Source organism: Chiloscyllium punctatum, chromosome 21, assembly GCF_047496795.1.
Source record: "Chiloscyllium punctatum isolate Juve2018m chromosome 21, sChiPun1.3, whole genome shotgun sequence".
NCBI lineage: Eukaryota > Metazoa > Chordata > Chondrichthyes > Orectolobiformes > Hemiscylliidae > Chiloscyllium > Chiloscyllium punctatum.
In genome coordinates this window covers 80,787,506-80,801,394 of record NC_092759.1, presented here as the reverse complement: position 1 = coordinate 80,801,394, position 13,889 = coordinate 80,787,506, and positions in this window count along the sequence as shown.

The following is a 13,889-nucleotide window of genomic DNA, read 5'->3' as shown; positions in this document are numbered from 1 at the left end:
ACTGTGTGTGATTCGTGTGCCAGAAACATATGAATTCCACTGCGCCACTCAATTCTGTAAGATCTCTCAAATTATGGCGTTCACTGTAGTTTCATGCTTCCATCATAGCTTAAAAATCCCATAACCCACATTATTCCATTTTTGCTGAACGTCTGTGCACTAATCTCCCCGGACTATGTACTAATGCAAACCCTCCATCTCTAATTAAATGACTATCATGCAGAATTAGTTAATTGAGCTCCAATCCAAACAGTCCCCTAATCCAATTCATTTATGTAAGTAGTGAATAGTTGATGATCTCATAAGGGTGCCTGAGGCACTCAACCAATTTATAGCTTTCCAACCTGAAAAGAAACGTTTCTACTTGCTGTCTATTTCTTATTATCTACCCGGTGCTCCCTGTTGCTGTGCAGCAGCCTAGAACGTTGGATAGATTCACCCTGTGCTGTGCAATTACATAAAATGTAAAATGCATCATTGTACTCCCAGCATAACACCTCAGAGGGCACAATGGTCTCCTCCCATCTCACCATAACGATACTGTCTGGCCGAATGGGATCTCTGTCTTACTCTGTACCTGCTTCGTAGTTAGGGGTTGGAGAACAACACATTGGATCAGAGCAGTAGCTGACATTTTGGACCAGCGAGTCTGCTGCACCATTCAGAATTCTCTGATTATGATGTGACTGCAGCCGAAAATCCTTTTCCTGTTTCCCAACAGCATTGATTATGTTGTTCTGTTGAACTGAAGCTTGAACGTTTTCAGTAACGCAGTCTCACTGGTATTTGGAGATGGGAACAGCAGAAAACCACAGCCATTTCTTTTCCTGAAATGTGAAGACTGCTTATTCTCTATTTTTTCCCCTCATAACAGTCACGACACTTTTGAGGTACAGGGCCCCAAAAATTAGAAATGATATAGACCATTCATCCTCTCACACTTGTCTGCATTTGGATTAAACCTCGACAACTAATTACTTATTCAATTCAGCTTCCACTGAACTTACCGGAAGGCAATTCCAGATAAAATAATTTCGCAGGAGCCTAAGAAATTGGAGCAGCCTCTGGCCATTCGGCCCATCCAGTCTGCAGGACCGTTGATTTCTGCTGAAAGGTATCTGAACCCTATTCTCCTGCCATCTCCAACTGAACATTCAACCTCTAATAATGCAAAATACAACTACTTTTTTTCCCGAAATGCACAGTGTCGCACTGCAGTTTCGAATTGCTGAGTGAAAGAGTGAATGGGTGACCGAAAGGCAGAAAAAATCCCAGTCTGAAAGTAGTGCTGGTATCCTCTGCGGTCTTCTCCCTCCAAAACAGGTTTACCGTTTTTGAATACTGTTGGGTGAGATGGCTTACCAGGGAACCTTAGCAGTTGCCAAGATCTTAGCACCAGAGTTGGCACTGCTGTTCAGAAAGGGAGGGAAAAACTTTGGTAGGGCCATCGTCATCAAGGATTCTATTTTATGGGGAGTAAAAAGGCGTTTCTTTCGACGAAAACGGGAGTCCCGGATGGTGTGTTGCCTCCCAAGTGCTCTGGTCAGGGATGTCACTGGTCGGTTGCAGAGCATTCTAAAAGCGGAGGTTGAACAGCGAGTTCTCTTGGCGCATACAGGCACCAACAATATACGTAAATAAGGAGATGAGGTCCTGAAAGCAGAATTCAGGCAGTAAGGAAAGAAATTACAAAGAGGACCGCAATGGTAGTGATCTCGGGATTATTACCAGTGCCACGTATTAACCAGCGTAGGTATGAATTAAGTAGACAAGATGAACACGTGGCTTGAGGGATGGGTGTAAGAAGAAGGGGTTCAGACTTGTTGGTCATTGGGACTAGATCTGCAGAAGGTGGCACTGATGCATATTGAACAGTCTACATCTGAATCAGACTGGAATGAATGCCCTTGGAGGAGGTTTTGCTTCTGCTTTTGGGGAGGTTTCAAAATCATGTGGCAGGGGTCCTTGAACGAGACGAAAAGACAAGTCGGCAGCGAGGTCGAAACTGGAAATGGTAAGAATCATGAAGACAGCATTAATGGGGGAAGAGTAGGCAGAGAGCAGGTGAACGCAAAAGAAATGGAGTCCTGAAGTGCATATACTTTAATGCAAGGGGCATGGTGGGTATGGCAGATGAACTTCGGGCTTGGATTCGTGCCTGGGAGTATGACGTTATTCCAATCACGGGGACTTGGTTGAAGAGAGGACATGAATGGCAATTAAATGTTCCAGGATATAGACGCTTCAGACAGTAGAGATAGGGAAGTAAATGGGGGAAGTCGTTGCATTGATGGTCAGGGATGATATCACGGCTGTGCTAACGCAGGACACGATGGAGGGCATGAGTAGTGAGGCATTATGTGAGGACCTCAGAAATCAAAAGGGTGCAGTTACATTGTTACGGCTGTATTGCATGCCTCCTGACAGTGAGCGTGAGTTAGAAGAACAAATAGGTAAAAAGGTTATGAAAAGATGTCGAGGCAACGGAGTGGTTGTGTTTGGAAATTTTACAAATTCCAATATTGACTGGGATACACTTAGTGTCCTAGGTCTGTATTGGATAGAATTTGTAAGAAAAGTCCGAGAATGTTTTCTAGAACTCTATGTTAATACTCCGGCGAGGGAAGAAGCCATATTGGACCTGGTGTAGGCGAATGAACAAGGCCAGGTAGTACAAGTTGTGGTGGAGGATTGCTTTGGGAACTGTGACAATTATTCTGTAAATTTGAGAATACTCATAGACAAAAATGAGCGTAGTACTTAGGGAAGATGACTAAACTGGGCCCAGGCTAATTATATCAAAATTAGGCTAGAGCTGGGAAATGTGGATTGGACACAACTATTTGAAGCGAAGTCCACATTTGATATGTAGGATTTAGGTTAAATATTGTGCAAGATAGGCTTGTCCAGTTGAAAGCAAAGGAATGGAATTGCAAGATTCGTGAACCGCGAATGACAGGAGAAATGGGACATTGGTTAGATTACTGTTGGAATATTGTGTGCAATTCTGGTCTCCTTCCTATCGGAAAAATTTCGTGAAACTTGACAGGGTTCCGAAAAGATTTGCAAGGATGTTGCCAGGGTTGGAGGATCTGAGCTACAGGGAGACACTGAACAGTCTGGGGCTGTTTGCACTGGAGCGTCGGAGGCTGAGGAGGACATTATAGAGGCTTACACAATTATGAGGGGCATGGATAGGATAAATAGGCAAAGTCTTTTCCCCGTGGTCGGGAGTCCAGAACTAGAGGGCATAGGTTTAGAATGAGAGTGGAAAGATATAAAAGAGACCTAAGGGGCAACTTTTTCATGCAGAGGGAGGTACGTGTATGGAATGAGCTCCCAGAGGCTGTGGTGGAGGCTGTTATAATTGCAACATTTGAGAGGCATTTGGATGGATACATGAATAGGAAGTGTTTGGAGGATACCTGCCCGTTGCTGGCAGGTGGGACCAGATTAGGATGGGATATCTGATCGGCCTGGACGTGTTGGACCGAAGTGCCTGTTTCCATGCTGTACGTCTCTATGACTCTATGACTAGCCAAGTGGAAAAGTGAACACATATAAGGTCAAGGCAGCAAAGAACAGAACATGCCCTGGAGAAATATTGGAAGAGTAGGGCAAGTCTTAAATGAGGTATCAAGAGGGCTGAAAGAAGTCACGAAGTAGCGGTAACAAGCAGAATTGAGGAGAATCTCAAATCCTTTTATCCTTATATAAGACGCAAGTGGGTAACTAGAGAAAGCATTGGTGCACTAATGGATAGTTAAGGAAGACTGTGTGTCGAAACTGGGAAATGGGTAGATTCTGAAGGATTACTTTGCATCAGTGTTACTGAGGGGGGGAATGATAAATTTTGAGATTGGAGATGGAAGATTGATTGGTCTGGATAACATTGGCATAAGTTGGGAATATGTGTTGGATAGGCTGGAGGTTATTAAGATGCATAAATCCCCAGGAATGAATAGGATCTATCCCAGGTTACTGAGGGAGGCGACAGAGGAAATAGTTGGGACACTAACAGATATATTAGCAATGTCCTTAAACACAGGTGAGGTCCCGGTGGACGAGAGGTTTGCTCACGTTGTCTCCCTGCACAAGAAGGATAGTAGGTATATCCTTGGTAACTACAGACCAGTTAGAGCCTGTGGCCCGGCGTGCGAAACTTGCTGGAGAAGGTACCCAGGGATAAAATCTATTTGTATTTGGAAAAGAATGGACTAAGCAGTGATAGAAACATTTTTGAGGGGTATTTCCTGCCATCTCAACTTAATAGAGTTCTTTTACTGAGTTGGTAGATCAAGGAAGAGCTGTAGATGTTTTATATGTGGACGTTAGTAACGTGTTTGGTTATGTTCCCCACGGAAAACTAACAGAGAAAGTGAAGTCACATGGTATGCAGAGTGCTCTAGCTCAGTGGATAAAGAACTGGTTGAGCAAACACAGACAGTGAGTAGTAGTTGAAGATAGTCTCTCGAAAAGGAGAGAGATGAGCAGTGGTAAGCCACAGTGATCAGTGCTGGGGCCACTGTTGCTTGTGATATGTATACATTATCTGGAAGAAGACACTGTTGGAATGATCAGCAAGTTTGCGGTTGACACGAAAATTGATGGAGTAGCAGAAAGCACGGGGACGGTCAAAGAAAACTGTATAATATCGATAAACTAGAGAGTTGGGAGGAAAAATGACAGATGGAGTTCAATCAAGGCAAATCTGAGGTGTAGCATTGTGGAAGCACAATTCTAGAGCGAATTATATAATAAACTGAACAGCCTTGATGAGCAAGGTGATTAGATTAGATTACTTACAGTGTGGAAACAGGGCTTTCGGCCCAACAAGACCACCCCGCCTCGCCGAAGCGCAACCCACCCACACCCCTACATTTACCCCTTACCTAACACTACGGGCAATTTAGCACGGACAATTCACCTGACTTGCACATCTTTGGACTGTGGGAGGAAACCGGAGCAAACCCACGCAGACACGGGGAGGACGTGCAAACTCCACACAGACAGTCGCCTGAGGTGGGAATTGAACCCGGGTTTCTGGTGTTGTGAGGCAGCAGTGCTAACCACTGTGCCACCGTGCTGCCCTTAAATCTGGGAGTTCAGGTCCATTGCACCCTGAATGTGAAGCACAGGTGGATTGAGGTCAAGGGTATATGGTTTGCCTTCATCGGACGTGGTATTGTGTATAAGAGCTGGCAGGTCATGTTAAAATTCTACACGACATTAGTTCGGCTGCATTTAGAGTACTGTGTACAGTTCTGGTCGCCACAATACCAAAAGAATGCAGATGCTTTGCAAAGGATGCATAGATTGTTTACGTGTTTGTTGCCTGGTATTGAAGGTGCTAACTATGACGAGGGGTTGAGTAGGATAGGTTTGTTTCCATTAGAAAAAAGACGATTGAGGGGGGACCAGTTTGAAGTCTACAAAATCAGGAAGCATATGGACAGGGTAGATGGAGAAAACCTTTTTCCCAGGTTGAAGGATTCAATAATGAGAGGTCATGCTTTCAAGGTGAGAGGTGCAAAGTTTAAGGGGGATACACGTGGCAAGTACTTTTCACATTGGGTGGTAGGTGCCTGAAACGCTTTGCCAGCAGAGATAGGAGAGGCAGGCACGGTAGATTCATTCACGATGCACCTGGACAGGTGCATGAGTCGGTAGTGAGCAGAGGAATACAGATTCTTCGGAATTGGGCGACAGGTTTAGACAGTGAATTTGGATTGTTTCAGACTTCGAGTGACGGAAGGCGTCTTCCTGTGCTGTAAATTTTCTTTGTTCTTTGATTTTGTCAATGTGTGTGGGTGTATACATGTGTTTGTGTTCGCCTGTAACAGTCCATACCTGTGTGGCTAATTGTGTGTGTACGTGTTGTGTGTATTTGTGCACTTATCGATGTTTACATGTATCTCTGCCTACATCTCTGTGCACTGAGGTGCTCTGTACTAAAAATATTTTCTTCGCTGTTTTTCACGATAATACACTGAAGCTGGGGTCAAAGCCCATTTCTCCCTCTCTCTTTCTGTGGATTTTGTGATAAGAGGCATACAAAGCCGCCCTCTTTTAGCCTGCCACACCACTGCACAAGTGGTAGGTTCTGTTTCTTGAAAATACCTCAGCTACTGTGACACATTACACGACTGTTTGGTTTTTTAAATAGTGTCTTTGGAAGCACAGGGCAGATTGATCTGATACGTAGCGATGTTGTTCCTGAAATATTCCTACCAACGTCGGGTGCGTTTCTGGACATTTCAATCGTTTCTCAAATTTGAAAGACTGTCTTACAAACATTACAATTTAAAGAACGTAGAATGAAATTCGTCTTACTTATCTGCAAATCTGTTCACTCAGAGTTGCTCTTCTGCAACTGCAGTGGAAATACCCTTGAACGTGTATACTCCGTGTCAAGAATAATGACCAAAGACATATCATTTCCAATTTTCAGACTGAACACAGACATTTTTCTACATTGGCATTTTCCACTTTGAGGGGCCTCAGACCAATTGCAATCCACTGCATTAAAGCTCTCTTTGGTGGTTTGAAAACGTTATATACCAAACCATTTAAGAATATCTTGTTCTCATTCTTGTGAAGGGATCCTCTGTATCCAAGTCCATTAATATCTCCGGTTTAAAATGCACTGTATATCATGTTGGTGAATACCGACTATCCTGGCAGCAGCCACAGCCTCTTTATTCACAAGCGGTGAGTCATTTCCATCGTCTTCAGCTCTCCACGTAGCAACAAAGGATGGACTGTTGGATAAATCTCATCCCCTTGATATACTGTTCAAAATATCCCCCACACCAGTCCCCATCGTAATGTGCACTGAGGACAATGGTTCCACTGGGAACATCTGGGGAGATGGAACAATAAAAAAGATGTCTGAACAGGTCTGAGTGCACAATGTATCACTACGTCCTGTAATCTCTCTCCATTCATGTAATATACAGACGTGTATTTTTCCTAAAACAAAAAAAAGTCACAGCTTCACGGTTGCCCACGTTATATTCCAGCTGCCAAATTGCTGCCTGTTGCTTATCCAATTCATGATTCTCGACTTCCACTTAATAACTTAATTTCCTGCCTATCCCAGTCAGAAGGCATTTGTTCCAGTTGCCTAAATCGTTGGTATTGATTGCGAATAATTGAGGTCCCTGCACTCGTCACTGTGCCACTGCAAACGTCAATTTGCTTAAACTGATAATGATAGTTTTATCAAAATTTATCCCTGGTCCAGGCTCAGTAAGCAGTCGCCCCGTATTCCTGTGTAGCAGCTTCGAAAGCCTGAAATTTTCCTTTCATTTCTGGTCTAAAAGTCACGAGAGATTAAAAGATCTGCTCCAGTTCCCGAGTGAACTTGGAATAGCTGATTGGCTTCATTTTGCTCCTGTCTAAAACACTTGATGTGCTGAAAAGACTAATTCAGGAAAGGTATCGTTTTGAATCTTGCTGAATCATTGGAACCATCAGCGACAGTCCACTTTTGACTTTAAAATGTCGGGAAAGAGATTGATGTTGCAATTGCTGATGGCAATGCCACAAGTATGTCCAGTTTCCATTTACTCGGTCTTTTAGAAGTATGGCCTACTTTGCAGGAGTCGTGCCAAAAAACAAAGTGGGTAGTATATTCAATATGAGGCTGAGACATCCCGTCTGCCAGGACTGAATGCTGGCTTCTCTGACAGACCCTGTTCGGGAGGTTCTGTCTGTTAAAGTTTGGTGAGAATGCATCCCTCTTGTTGGTTCCCCCATCACTTCCAAGAATCTGGTTGCTAATAATTTAAGGACTGTAACTGATCAGGTCGTGCCGGGCCTTTGGAGACACCCTCGGTTATATACAATGAAGCCCCACACTGAGAGTGCGTCTGTGTCTTGACCACCATCAGTGCTTCCTCTGATTTGATTTCAACATCGATGGAACTTGATATTTCCCTGAAGGTGTGCAGGATCAGGATATTTCGCCGACCATCTGTGATGAGGTTTCCCGAGTTCTGGAATCAATGTTGGGGAATTCCAGGGTAATTCTTTCCCTGAATGTATCCTACAGTGCCTCCACCAGTGATGGGTCTGTCCTGTCCGTGGTACAGGATATTCGCTGGAGTGGTGATGGGGCTTCACGAAACCTTACCCATCAGATTTGATTGTGTGTGTATGACTGTGTATGACTGTTTCCTGACCGAGTCAATATGAGGGATAAAGTCGACAATGGAGCAAATCCTAATGGGCTAAAATACTGAATGAAAGGCACTTTGTCTGAATGTGCGTTTTATTCTCAAAGCGGATTGAGGAAATCAATACATACATTGAGGGAAATTGATTTGTTTAATGACATTAGCGAGCGACGACTACAGGGTGACCGATATTGAGATTTGAATATCCAGAACACCTTATGGTGGGAAGTGTTAGTCAGAACTGAAAAGGTGTTGAGGAGAAGTAGCTGAATAAGATATGACACCTGTGTTTTCATGAAAGATAAACTTACATCATTTTTTTGAGCTATTATCATTATCTGTTTCATTTGGTGTAAGAAGTGACACTTGAGTTGAGTATGGGGACAAATTCCCACCATGAGGCTGAGTAGGCCTCACTAAACGTGATGGGGAGAAGGACCTCTGTGATGTAATTATTTTTGTGACTCCATCACATTCTGTACCCAAAATTGCCCGGATCATTCCATAACCGACATTCTCTGAACATTCTATACACGATATTCCCTGAAACATTTTGTCTGCAACATTCTCTGGACATTCTATCCCTGACATTATCTGTGAATGCCAGACGTAGTCATTTGGATATAACATAAGATTACGAGTGATATGATCCCGTTCCAGGGAGAAGGAGACACTGTTCCAAGGTCCTCTCGGGCAAGAAAATGAGTGAATACTTTTTCCCTGCATTTACATTTATTCGCGAAACAGGATCGATCAGAATTTAGACTACAAGACAGAAATTTCCAAACTCCTTTTGTCTTCAAGGCACTGGAAGATAATCCTTCAGGACAGCAATGTTTTCAGGCTCCATATTCGGAGACGGAAGGAAGGTATCTGTGTTTTCTCTCGAGTGATCGAGCGAATGTGAATGTTCTCTGAACTATCTGTTCTTATGGATGTGTGACTGTGCATTTGGGGAACGGGAGGTGTTTTTTTCTTTTATGACCATTGTATTTTCAGTAAATCAGACCTTCCCATTTGTTACTTCAGCTCCAATTCTATCAAGAAATCTCTGAATACAATGACATGTATGAAAATCTCACTGGTTCCTAAATCAAACTGGTAACTTTGACTCCAGGCTGATGTGTAACGTGTTCGTTTTCCTTCCTCTCAGTTAACGTCTTGACGATCTATGTCCTGCTACATAAAGATTGTGGATTGTCTCCATGTGTCCGACGTTACCTGGGGGCCATGGCAGTGGCGGATCTACTGGTCATTATCCTCGACTTGATACTGAGACACATTCCCATTGTTTACCGGGAGAGGTTTTATTTCCTGTTCGACTTCCCCGTGTGTAATATCCACGCCGTCCTGCTTTATGCAGCCATTGACTCTTCTGTCTGGTTCACGGTCACTTTCACCTTTGATCGGTTTGTGGCCATTTGTTGCCAGAAGTTGAAAAGTAAATATTGCAATGAGAAAACGGCGGCTGTGGTTCTGGGAACAGGGACAGTGCTGAGCTGTTTAAAGAACATTTTCTGGTATTTTATGTTTGATGCTCGGTATCAACTGGGAAACTACCCCTGGTTTTGTGTGGTAACAAACATTGTTCAATTCTCCCGTGTCTGGGTCACAATCGAGTTCCTCCATCACATTCTGACGCCCACTATACCTTTTCTCCTGATTCTGATGCTCAATATTTTCACAGTCAGACACATTTTAGTGACCAGCATAGCCCGCACGAGACTCCGGGTTCACATGAAGGGGGATGCTCAGTCTGACACAGAAATGAAAACTCGAAAAAAATCCATCATTTTGTTGTTTGTGATTTCGGCCAATTTCATCTTGTTATGGTCAACGTTAATGGTATTTTCTATATGGAGACGGATGTGGTATATATTTGATGGCCTTGTGGATTTAGATTACTTTGTGCAGGAACTGGGCTTCATGCTGCAGCTCCTCAGTTGCTGCACAAATACCGCAATTTATGTTGTGACCCAGACTAAGTTCAAACAGCAACTGAAGAACGTACTTAAATATCCCTTTACCCAAATTGACCAATCAATCAATTTCACTCACTAATCAATCCATCCAGGGTTTTCATATTCCAGTTCAGTTCAGAGTTTCAGCAATGAAGTAGCCTGTCGATATGAGGGTAGTGCTGGTTTGTCCAAGCTTATCCCACAGGGGCTTGAAAGGAGACATTCCAATGTTTCTGTCAGGACACTGACTATATCGAACACTTCCGTTTGTTAACAATACACATGTTCATTAAAAAGTGCCAAACAGCAAATGAACGATGTTGTTGCTTCTCTATATTTTGAAGAAGGTTTGCTGCAGATAGCCAGACTCAACCCCAACTCCTGGTCCTCAGGGAAGGGGAGGGAACCGTTGCCTAAGGTCACGGGCTCAGTTTTAACTACTCTGTCCTTGCTTTCGCCACTGGGACTCGCATTCCACCTGGCCTTTGGCTGAATTCATATCTTTACCCAACTCATACCATCCCACTCAACTGCATCGTCTCTCTCCATCTCCATCTCTCTCTCTCCAACACACGCTCTCCTCTACATCACCCCGTCTCTTGCACTCTCTCGCACGGTCTTGCTCCCTATTTCACTGCGTCTCCTTTCCTCTACATAACCTCTGTTTCTGTCCCCGTCGCCGTTTCACTCGCTTTCGTCCCAAACTCTCTCTGTCTCTCACCGCCTGTCGCTACACATGCCTCCACTCTTCTTTCTAACCCTACCTTTCTCTCTCACTCTCCTGCTGTCTCTGTCTCTTTCCCGTCTTTCTATCTCTCCCCCGTTTTGTCACCCTTCCAAACTGGCCCGAATCTCTCTATCCTCTCATCCACTCCACAGCCTCTCAACTCAAACCCGTCAATGGGTCAGATGGAGTGGTTAGGAGCAGCAAGAGAGCGTGTGTCAGGCAGAGAGTGAGGGAGGGAATGGAGAGAGATTCAGTCAGAAGGAAAGTGAGGGATGAGAGAGAGACAATGGGCATGGGGTGAGAGGGGGTAAGAGAGAGAGAGAACGTTGGAGTAGAAAGAAACAGTGGATAGAGAGGGTGAGTGGGATAGTATGGGGAGAGACAGTATTGGAGGTTGGAGAGAGAAAGAGAAAATGTGGTGAGGGTAGAGAGATAGAGGTGGAAGTGTGTAATGATATAGAGTTGGAACGGGATAGAAAAAGATTGGGAGGCTGCAGAGAGGGGGAGAGAGAGCAGAGAGAAACGAAGGGGAGAGAGACGGGTAGAGAGCGAGTGGAACGTGGCATATCGCGAGAGAAGACAGAGAGTGGGGAAGAGAGAAAGAGATTCAGATGAGGTAGAGAGAGTGTGCAGGAGGGGCGAAGAGAGCGAAAGCGATATGTTCACTTGGCTGGTAAAGTGTTGCAGGGGGCTTGAGAGAGGGAGAGATTGTGAAAGGTAAGTAGAGACAGAGTGGGAGCGAGAAGACAGAGCGTGAGAGAAAGAGTGGGGGTAGAGTGGGAGAGAGTGGAAGAGAGGAGAGTCATATAGAGAGAAAGAGAATGGGAGCAAGGTAGGGAGAGAGGGTAAAGAGAGAGGAGAGTGGTAGAGAAACAGACAGAGAGAGAATGGACAAGGTTGGAGAGAGTGAGAAAGGGAGTAGGAAGACATAGAGAGGGTTTTAGAGAAAGCGTGTGTGGCAGTGGGGTGGAGAGACAGGGAGTGTGGGAGGGGGCAGAGAGTGTGGGAAGCCAGTGGAGAGAGTGAATAGGAGGAGCATACAAATAGACGGACAAAGACAGTGGCACGGGACAGTGTGAAAGTGGGAGGGATGGAGAGAGGGGAGAGTGGTGAAGAGGGAGAAAGTGGATGGCAGTGAGGGAGAGAGAAAAGAAGATGAGAGAGTGTGTATGGATGGAGGAGAGAGGGAAAGTGGGAAGGTTTTGAGTGAGAGAGAGTGGGGCTGTGGTGGATAGAGGGAGAGAGTGAGATATGGTTGGGGGGGAGGCGGATAGAGAGAGAGAGAGTGATTGGCCAAGAGACAGAGAGAGAGAGAGAGACACACACACAGACAGACTGCGAATGAGAGCGGAAAGGCTGTGTAGTGAGATCCAGATAGAGCAAGAGTGAGTGGAAGCAGAGAGAGATACAAAGATCTAGAGGGTGGTTTGGATGTGGAGAGAAAGAGAGAGAGTGGGAGGTGAGTAGAGAGAGTGAAAGTGGGAGTGAATTAGAGAGGGAGTGAGAAGCGGTGTAGAGAGAGCATAGGGTATGTAGAGGCAGTTGGAGTATGTAGAGAGAGAGAGTATGGAGGAGCGCAGCATGAGAGAGTGGGAGTGGTTAGAGAGGATGGGGAGGGTAGCGAGAGTGAGGGAATGTGTAGAAAGAGAGGGAAAGTGGGAGAGTGGAAGAGAGGTACTGAGTGGGAGCAAATGGAGAGAGAGAGACAGCGAGAGAGAGAGAGCAAGAGAGAATGGGAGGGAGGTAACACGAAAGAGAGAGACAAAGAGAAAGAGGGTGGGACATGGATGGAGAGAGATGAGGTGGAGGGGCAAGAGAGAGTAGGAGGTAAGAGTAAGACAGTGTGGCATGATCTTAAAGATTGAGTGGAAGGGGGTTAGAAAGTGATCGTGGAAGTGGAGAGAGGGGAGTGGGGTAGGATGAGAGGTGGAGGAGGAGAGAGAGATTGTGGGATGGGGTGAGAGATAGAAAGACGGAGGCAGGAGAGACTGTGTGGGTAGCGGGTGGAGGGAGATTGTGTGAGGGTTTTGAGAGAGGACGATATAGAAACTTTCACTGACACAGAGACAGAGTGAGAATGGGAGGGTTTTGTAAAGCAAGAGACTGAGAGAGAGGAAGTGAGTGAGATGGAGTAGAAAGAGATATAGAGACAGTGAAAGAGTGTGTGTGGGTGTGTGTGCGAGAGTTAGAGAGTGGCATTCAGGTTTAGAGAGAATGCCGCAGGAAACAGCTGAAAAATACTATTTAGACAATCAATGGAAGTGACAGTACAGTAACTAAGCAGTTGCACCCAGTACTGGAAATAGGGGAGGTCAGACAATGACAGATTTGGTAAGGGAGTATTGAGATGAAACAAAGCATTGGATTGACATTGAATCAGATCCAAACCAAGGTGACACACCAGTCCCATAGCCATGTCAAGCTTTCATAGATAGCTGACAACAGCACTAAATGCTGTATTATGAATACGAAAATAATTTCATTCCTTGTAACATAAAAATAAAATGCCGGGGTCTGCAGCTCAAAATATATGGAAACTCTGTGGTCAGACGAAACTCTCACAGTTGACGAAATACCTGGGAGTGACGGTGACCTAACTGAGCATTTGCCGTTTACAATAACATCAACCACATGAACGCAGAATGTGCGGGAATGTTCAAATAAGCGATCTCTACAACGGATGATTAATCAGAATCGTTCAAGAAATGATATATATTAATTGAAATGTCAGGTTGGAGAAATTGAAGTTTGTTATGCAGAGAGCACATGAGATAGAGGTGAGATTTGATAAAGGTGTCTCTATTTCTGATAGACGTAGATAAGATAGGCAATGAATATGACTCCCATTATTTGATCATTGAAGTATTGGGCATACAGATGTAAGATAATGGGCAAGCATTACTGGGAGATGTAAGAAAGGAATTTCATATTACGTTGATTTTCCTCAGTTCCATTCAAAGGCCGATAACATTCAGTGCTAAATGACACGTCATGTTTTGATCTTGATATATAATGTGGATT